This window comes from Equus quagga, chromosome 8 (genome assembly GCF_021613505.1).
Source record: "Equus quagga isolate Etosha38 chromosome 8, UCLA_HA_Equagga_1.0, whole genome shotgun sequence".
In the NCBI taxonomy this organism is placed as follows: Eukaryota; Metazoa; Chordata; class Mammalia; order Perissodactyla; family Equidae; genus Equus; species Equus quagga.
This window is the reverse complement of record NC_060274.1, coordinates 104,938,786-104,948,689: the sequence shown is the minus strand read 5'-3', so window position 1 is coordinate 104,948,689 and position 9,904 is coordinate 104,938,786. Positions and strand designations below refer to the sequence as shown.

The 9,904-nt window shown below is 39.0% G+C and overlaps 1 pseudogene; it reads right to left on the bottom strand.

The window, feature by feature from the left end:
• Positions 1–9,444: 9,444 nt before the first annotated feature.
• Positions 9,445–9,541, bottom strand: LOC124244306 (uncharacterized; annotated as a pseudogene).
• Positions 9,542–9,904: the final 363 nt, after the last annotated feature.

The following is a 9,904-nucleotide window of genomic DNA, read 5'->3' as shown; positions in this document are numbered from 1 at the left end:
GTTGTCATTATTATTGTCAAAAAAACACTAAAGACAGTCTGGCAGATAATCTGGTCTGTCAACTGAAGGAGATTTCAGAAAGCCCAGTTGCTCCTGACGTTTGCTGCCACAGGATAGAGGGATCATCATTTAGGATCCTTCCTCTCATGCTGCTCTTCCCTCATACTGGCCCTCTGTCTGCAATGCTAAATATTTGTGCCTATCAAAATCCTTCTCATTTGTTACCACCTAATACACATGCCACCTCCAGGAAGCTGTTGTAGATCTCTCAACTATATGAAATTTCAACATTTTATGATTTTCCTTAGGCCACAGTATTCTACTCACAGAGCATTTATGTTAAGCTCACTCATTAGATCGTAAGGTCCTGAGAATAACTCCTGGCCTTGGGTGCATTAGATTTTTCCTTTCCTGAAGCCTTTTAATACACGGCCACTTATTCTTGTAGATTCCAGAATTTGTGTTGGCTTTTGAATTTGAGATAGAAAGTAGTTTGGCAGGTGTAAAATTGAAGAATGTAGGCAAAGGGACATAAGAGGAGATGCCAGTCAATATCACTTTTGAGATCTTACAGTATGCAGTGAAAATACAGTGGGAAGTTAAAAGATCAGGAAAATAGAGAGTAGGGGAGCAAGCTGAGATGGAACCATGGCAAACACTTGGTATAAGTTAAAGGTTGTAAAATATTTAGATTAATATAGCAACTTTCTTTCAAGGAACTTAGGGGATTACAGTAATACAGACACTGGTCAATCTATGGCTGTATATTTTATATCACCAGAGACAACATAAGGCCTGGAATCAAGTACGAATTCAGTTAACATCTGTAGGATGAATATGTAAGTACTTGGTATTTTGGAATAAAGATGGTTGATTAAAGACCACCAGATTGTGGAAGAATGATAGAGAAAACCAAGACTGGTTTCTAGATTTTAGCCTTACTCAATTTAAGGAAGACATATTTGGGGGAGAGGTGGGTGGAAAACAGTGGTGAGAGCTGATCAGATCATGAATCTTCCTGGCAAAAAGATGGATATGATGTCAGTGCAAATGCAAGTTATTAGCCCCTCACTCTAATCTGCTCAGCTGCACAAGCAGCAGGTCCCCCTGCCAAAAAAAACCTTGAAGTTTAGGTATGCTATATCTCAGCAAACTTATCTAATATACCTCATAAGGAATCTGGGAAATTTTTTATTGTGGTAAGAACACTTAATGTGAGATATACCCTCTTAACTAATGTTTAAGTGTATGATACAGTGCTGTTAACCATAGCCACAATGGGACAGCTTATCTATAGAACTTAATCATTTTGCATAATTTCTTTTTAAGACATGTTCCCAGGCTGCCTTAGATCAAGATAGCCACTCCTTCTGTTAGGTCTCTCATTTGAAAAAGAAACACTCAGGAGAGAAGGGGCAGAGGAAAATGGCGGGGTGAAGTGACCCGGGACTCTCTCCCCTCCAAACTACAACAAAGCATTAGAAAAACTGAGTTTCAGATAATAAACCTAATGCCAACACATCAGAGACCTACAGTACCAAGACGATGGAGGACAGAGACCTTGCAGCAGGCCTCAGAGGAGCTGGAACAGGGTAGGAGAGAACTTTGCTCCCTCCCCTAGAGACAGGGATCACTGTCAGGAGTGCAGGAAGGAGCGAGGAAGGGGCCGTGTGACCAAGGGATCATCCAGGGCTCCAGCTGCTGGTACAGTGGAAACCTGCAGATGGGGGAAAGCTTCCATGCGCAGGGACCCCATAAACCCAGGGCCCCAGGAGACCAGAGAACAGAACTGATCCGAAACCAGACCGGAGTGCGAGAAAAACAGCCCTTCCCTCCCAGCAAAGTGCACTGGGCGCGGCCATCTTGCCCCAAGGTGGAAAGCTCAGAACGCATGACTCTCGACCCCCATCTCCTGGCGACAGGCTGTAACTGCAACCGAATTCTACCACCATGCGAAAAAACTGCTCCTCTACCATCCAGCAATTTATAAAAGCCCCAGACCAGAAAGAAAACAATAAAAACACAGAATTAAGTGCTGAGGGCTTGGAAATAGGTAAACTAAGTGAAAATGACTTCAGAGTAGCTATCATCAAAAAACTCAATGAGGTAGAGAGAAAGATAGAGAAACAAGTCAACGAGTTCTGGAGTTACTTCACAAAAGAGATTGAAACTATAAAGAAGAATCAAACAGAATTAGTTGAGATGAAAAACACAATGGACCAGATAAAGCAGAATACGGATTCCCTGAATGCCCGTGTAGACACGATAGAAGAGCAAATTAACATAATCGAAGATAGACAGGCTGAGTGGCTCCAGACAGAGGAAGAAAGAGAACTAAGAATTTAAAAAAATGAGGAAAATCTTCAAGAGATAGTGGATTCAATGAGGTGAAAGAACTTAAGGATCATAGGAATTCCCGAGAACGTGGAAAAGGAAAATGGAGCAGAAAGTGTGCTTAATGAAATTATAGAAGAGAACTTCCCAAATCTAGGGATTGAAGGAGAAATGTATGTAGAGGAAGCTTTCAGATCTCCTATATTTGTCAATGTAAAAAGACCTACTGCAAGGCACATAGTAGTACAAATGGCAAAAATGAAAGACAAAGAAAGAATACTCAGGGCAGCAAGACAGAAGAAAATAACCTACAAAGGAACTCCTATCAGACTTTCAGTGGATTTCTCTACAGAAACCTTACAAGCTAGGAGAGAATGGAGTGACATATTCAAAGCTTTAAAAGATAAAAATCTTCAGCCAAGAACACTCTATCCAGTAAGAATATCCTTCAGATATGAGGGAGAAATTAAATCTTTTCCAGACAAACAAAAGTTAAGGGAATTTGTAACTAAAAGTCCTCCACTACAAGAAATCCTCAAGAAGGCTCTCATACCTGAAAAAAGAAAAAAGGGAGAAAGGGGTCACAAACCACAGAGTAGGGAGACAGATGGATAGAACCAGAACAGGATAGCAAATATTCAACTATAGCATTAGGATAAAGGTAAGGAAACTACGAAAGCAAGGGCAATCTTATCACTCTAACTACAAATTCATAACACAAGTTGGAATAAGAAATGAAAATATTTAGGAGGGGAAGAGGAAAGGGTCTAAGTCAGTCTAGGCCAAGTAACAGACCACCAGAGAATAGACTATATTATACACAAGATTCTAAATACAAACTTCAGGGTAGCCACTAAACTAAAAAACAGAACAAAGCCACAAAATATAAATAAGGAAAAATCTAAGAAACCCAGCATAAGAAATTGCAGTATTAAAAGGGTAGGCTAAAGCACACAGAAAAAGAAATGCAGGAAAACCAGATAATGAGCGACAGATTGACAGCATTAAGTCCACATGCATCAATAATCACTGTCAATGTAAACGGATTGAACTCTCCAATAAAAAGACACAGAGTGGCAAAATGGGGTAAAGAACAAGATCCAACAATTTGTTGCCTCCAGGAAACACACCTCAGCCCCAAGGACAAACACAGGCTCAGAGTGAAGGGGTGGAGGACAATACTTCAAGCTAATAGCAAGCCAAAAGAGGCAGGTGTTGCAATTCTTATATCAGACAAAGTGGATTTCAAAATAAGACAGGTAAAGAGAGACACAGAGGGACAATACATAATGATCAAAGGGACACTTCATCAAGAAGAAATAATGCTTATAAATATCTATGCACTCAACATAGGAGCACCAAGATTCATAAAGCAACTATTAACAGACCTAAAGGAAGATGTTAAAAACAACACAATAATAGTAGGGGACCTCAACACCCCACTCACATCAATGGACAGATCATACAGACAGAAAATCAACAAGGAAATAGTGGAACTAAACGAAAAACTAAAACAATTGGACTTAATAGACATATATAGATCACTTCATCCTCAAACAGCAGAATACACATTCTTCTCAAGTGCGCATGGAACATTCTCAAGGATAGACCATATGTTGGGAAACAAGGCAAGCCTCTACAAATTAAAAAAAATTGAAATAATAACAAACATCTTCTCCAATCATAATGCTATAAGGCTAGAAATTAATTACAAGAAAAAAGTTGAGAAAGGCACAAAAATGTGGAGACTAAACAATACACTACTGAACAAGCAATGGATCATTGAAGAAATTAAACAAGAAATAAAAAAATACCTGGAAACAAATGAAAATGATAACATGCCATACCAACTCATATGGGATACAGCAAAAGCTGTATTAAGAGAAAAATTCATCACAATACAGGAACATCTCAACAAACAAGAAAAATCCCAAATAAGCAATCTTAAACTACACCTAACTGAACTAGAGAAAAAAGGATAAACAAAGCCCAAAGTCAGCAGAAGGAGAGAAATAATAAAAATCAGAGCAGAAACACATACTATTGAAACGAAAAAGACAGTAGAAAGGATCAATGATACAAAGAGCTGGTTCTTTGAGAAGATAAATAAAATTGACAAACCCCTAGCCAGACTTACAAAGAAAAGAAGGGAGAAAGCTCAAATAAACAAAAGCAGAAATGAAAGAGGAGAAATAACAACAGACTCTGCAGAAATACAACAGATTATAAGAGAATACTACAAAAAACTATATGCCAACAGAATGGATAACCTAGAGGAAATGGATAAATTCTTGGACTCCTACAATCTCCCAAAGCTCACTCAAGAAGAAGCAGACAATTTGTACAGACCAATCACAAGGAAAGAGATTGAAACAGCAATCAAAAACATCCCAAAGAATAAAACCCCAGGACCAGATGGCTTTCCTGGGGAATTCTACCAAACTTTCAGAGAGGATTTAATACCTGTCCTTTTCAAACTATTCCAAAAAATTAGGGAGGATGGAACACTTCCTAACACATTCTATGAGGCCAACATCACGCTGATACCAAAGCATAAGAAGGACACCACGAAAAAAGAGAACTACAGGCCAATATCACTGATGAACATAGATGCAAAAATTCTAAACAAAATTTTGGCAACCAGAATTCAGCAATTCATCAAAAGGATCATACATCATGATCAGGTGGGATTCATACCAGGGACACAGGGATGGTTCAACATCCTCAAATCAATCAACGTGGTACACCACATCAACAAACTGAGGAATAAAAACCACATGATGATCTCAATAGATGCAGAGAAGGCATTTGATAAGATCCAACAGCCATTTATGATAAAAAACTCTGAACAAAATGGGCATAGAAGGGAACTACCTCAACATAATAAAGGCCATATATGACAAACCCACAGCCAACATCATACTCAATGGGCAAAAACTGAGTGCCATCCCCCTGAAAACAGGAACGAGACAACGATGCCCTCTGTCACCACTCTTATTTAACATAGTACTGGAGGTCCTGGCCAGAGTAATCAGGCAAGAAAAAGGAATAAAAGGAATCCAAATAGGGAGGGAAGAAGTGAAACTCTCACTGTTTGCAGACGACATGATCTTATTTATAGAAAACCCCAAAGAATCCATTGGAAAACTCTTAGAAGTAATCAACAACTACAGCAAGTTGCAGGGTATAAAATCAATTTGCATAAACCAGTAGCATTTCTATATTCTAATAATGATCTAACAGAAAAAGAACTCAAGAACACAATACCATTCACAATCACAACAAAAAGAATAAAATACCTCAGGGTAAATTTAACTAAGGAAGTGAAGGACCTATATAATGAAAATTACAAGGCCTTTCTGAGAAAATTGGATGATGACATAAGGAGATGGAAAGACATTCCATGTACATGGATTAAAAGAATAAACATAGTTAAAATGTCCGCTCTACCTAAAGCAATCTACAGATTCAACGCCATCCCAATCAGAATCCCAATGACATTCTTTACAGAATTAGAACAAAGAATCCTAAAATTCATATGGGGCAGCAAAAGACCCCGAATTGCTAAAGCAATCCTGAGAAAAAAGAACAAAATGGGAGGCATCACAATCACTGACTTCAAAACATACTACAAAGCTACAGTAATCAAAACAGCATGGTACTGGTACAAAAACAGGTGCACAGATCAATGGAACAGAATTGAAAGCCCAGAAATAAAACCACACATCTATGGACAGCTTATCTTCGACAAAGGAGCTGAGGGCCTACAATGGAGAAAAGAAAGTCTTTTCAACAAATGGTGCTGGGAAAACTGGAAAGACAGATGTAAAAGAATGAAAATTGACCATTCTTTTTCACCATTCACCAAAATAAACTCAAAATGGATCAAAGACCTAAAGGTGAGACCTGAAACCATAAGGTTTCTAGAAGGAAACGTAGGCAGTACACTCTTTGACATCAGTTTTAAAAGGATCTTTTTGGACACCATGTCTTCTCAGAGGAGGGAAACAATAGAAAGAATAAACAAATGGGACTTCATCAGACTAAAGAGCTTCTTCAAGTCAAATGAAAACAGGATTGAAACAAAAAAACAACTCACTAACTGGGAAAAAATATTTGCAAGTCATATATCTGACAAAGGCTTAATATTCATAATATATAAAGAACTCTCACAACTCAACAACAAAAAATCAAACAACCCGATCAAAAAATGGGCTGGAGACATGAACAGACATTTCTGCAAAGAAGATATACGGGTGGCCAATAGGCACATGAAAAGATGCTCCTCATCGCTGATCATCAGGGAAATGCAAATCAAAACTACACTAAGATATCACCTTACACCCATTAGAATGACAAAAATATCTAAAACTAATAGTAACAAATGTCGGAGAGGTTGTGGAGAAAAAGGAACCCTCATACACTGCTGGTGGGAATGCAAACTGGTGCAGACACTATGGAAAACAGTATGGAGATTCCTCAAAAAATTAAAAATAGAACTACCATAGGATCCAGCCATTCCACTACTGGGTATCTATCCAAAGGGCTTGAAGTCAGCAATTCAAAAAGTCCTATGTACCCCAATGTTCATTGCAGCATTATTTACAATAGCCAAGACAAGGAAGCAACCTTAGTGCCCATCAACAGATGAATAGATAAAGAAGATGTGGTACATATATACAATGGAATACTACTCAGCTGCAAAACAGAACAAAATCATTCCATTTGCAATAACACGGATGGACCTTGAGGGAATTATGTTAAGTGAAATAAGGCAGCTAGAGAAGGATAATCTGTGTATGACTCCACTCATATGAGGAATTTAAAAATGTGGACTAAGAGAACAGATTAGTGGATACCAGGGGAAAGGTGGGGAGGGGGTGGGCACAAAGGGTGAAGTGGTGCACCTACAACACGAATGACAAACATTAATGTACAACTGAAATTTCACAAGATTGTAACCTATCATTAACTCAATAAAAAAAAAAAGAAAAAGAAACACTCTGAATAATCTATAGTGAATAACCCTAAAATAATACTGATGGTGTACTTTCTCTCTGGGTGTAATGCAGAATGGGTACAAAAGTGGTACAGGAAGTTATACGAATTAACAGAAAATTATAGTGACAGTGGAGAAGGCAAAGAACCTAGCTTACAGTCATTTGTTCAGTAGATATCTATGAATAACCAATAGCCCTCAGGTGGGAAACACTTTGGTATGTTTGGGGAATACGAAGGGCAGTTTGGCTTAGAGCAGTGAGAAATGGGAGAAGGGGACGGTAGGAGATAAGATCTGAAAGGTAGCCAGGGCCAGATCAAGAGGCAATAAGCAGTTTGGATTTTATTCTAAGTGCAGCGCCTAGACCCTGGCAGCTTTGGAGGAGAGGAGTAACACAACCTGCTTTAGTTTTCTAAAGCTCTGTCTGGCTGCTCCATGGAGAATGAAGTGGGGGAGGGCCGGAATGGAAGCAAGTTGACTGGTGGGGAGGCTAGTGCAGTAGTTGAGGTAAGAGTTAATGGTAACATTCAAGGATGGCAGCAGGTGAGGCAGCAAAAGTGACCGGATTTAGGAAAAGTTTTGATATATATAAATTGCCAAGACTTGCTGATAGATTTATTGTAGGGGAGATAGAGAGAGAACTCAAAGATAACTCCTGGGCTTTTGGATTTAGTAACTGAGCGAAGACTGGAAGGAGCAGGCTCTGGAGGGGAGATTAAGGCTGCTGCCTTGGGCAGATGCCTACTGGACCCCCAATGGAGGTGATGAGTAAGCTGTTGGATATAGGAGCCTGGGATTCAGGGGAGTCCAGGGCTGGATAGATACATTTGGTAGTTATTAGCAGAGAGATAGGGGACTAGATGAGGCCATGTGGAAGAGTGTTGATAGACGAGAAAAAGGAGCCCTGGACTCAGTCTTGGGCGCTCTAGTATTTAGAGGTTAAGAAGAGAAAGAGGAGCAAGCAAAGGTGACTGAGAAGGAGAGGCTGCTGAAGAAGCAGGGAAATTAGGACGGTAGGTGTCATAAAAACATGTCAGTAAGGGGTAACTGTGTCAAACGCTGCTGGCAAGTTGAGAAGGATGAAGTTTGAGAGGTGACCAATGGGCAGGGCAAGATGGAGGTGCTGATTAACTGACTGAAGTGTGTTGAGTAGACAGTAGGAGGTGAGGAAGTTGAAGGAACTATTTCAACCAGTTTTTGCTATAAAGGGAAGGAGAGCAATGGGGCTGTGGGTAGAAACAGGGAGAATTCATCCATTCTAACAGGAGGGAAGGTAGAATTTGAGGGTGTAGGTAGAAGTAGAGACGGCTTGATATTGAAAAGGAGTCTGTTATCTTCAGATTGCAAGAGAAAAATGGAAAACAAGTATCCTTTTTTCAAAAGCTTCCATCACCCTATTTGTTGCTTGGTGAAATGTTAAATCAGAGAAGAGTGAAAACTGCAACAGGGCTTGCGAATACTCACCTGGTGCAAATTCATTTTCGTGTTTCATGTTCATAAACAACTTGTTTAAACAGTCATTTTAGCCCTTAGGAAAGCCTTCTAGTCAATTCCATGCAGAAAAATAAATAACATAAGAACATTTAAAATGTTTTAAATTGCTGTTCGAGTATCAACCTGAAACGTAATTATGCTTTGATTACTGTCTTCTGTCCTGCATGTCTCTCTATAGGTATAAAAAACACAATAGTGGAAAATTCAGTAATAGCAGGTGATTCTACAAATAGTTATTCTTCTGAGCTGTTATGTAGTCAGCATAAATACATAAACAAAACCCAGCTTGCTCTAGCCAGTGCCTTCAGATTGCAATATTCAGAATTTTAATGCTGTGTTTGCCTCTGCTTGGCTGAGTAACAGTGGGCCAGCAATTTAGCTATTCTGTGGTCATTCAAATATATAAAATTGTTGACAAAGGACCAGTATTTTAAGAGCTCAGGATCCTTAATGAAGCAGTATTAATACACAGATTTTTTCCAATTTTTGTATTGTAGTAAAATACATACAACATAAAATTTACCATGTTAGCCACTTTTAAACACATTCAGTGGTATTAAGTACGTTTGTATTGTCTTCCAACCATCATCACCATCCATAACCAGAACTCTTTTCATAAAGATATGAAATGCTTCATGAATTTGTATGTCATTGTTGAGGCTAATTTTCTCTGTATTGTTCTAATTTTAGTATATGTGATGCTGAAGTGAGCACTAATACACATTTTAAGGAAAACATTTATTTATAGAAAGAAGAAAAAATTACAGAAACTGTGACCCTGAAAGACAAGGAAGAACCATTTGATTATTACAATTGAAACAGAGGCTTAAGGGGCCAGCTCCGTGGTGTGATGGTTAAGTTCGGCACTATCTGCTTCTGTGGCCCAGGTTCATGGGTTTGGACCCTAGGCAGGGACCTATGCCACTTATCAGCCATGCTGCGGCAGTGACCCACATATAAAATGGAGGAAGATTGGCACAAATGTTAGCTCAGGGCTAATCTTCCTCAGCAAAAAACAAAAACAAAAGCAAAAACAAAACAAAACAGGTTTAGATCAATTCTCTAATGCTCCATACC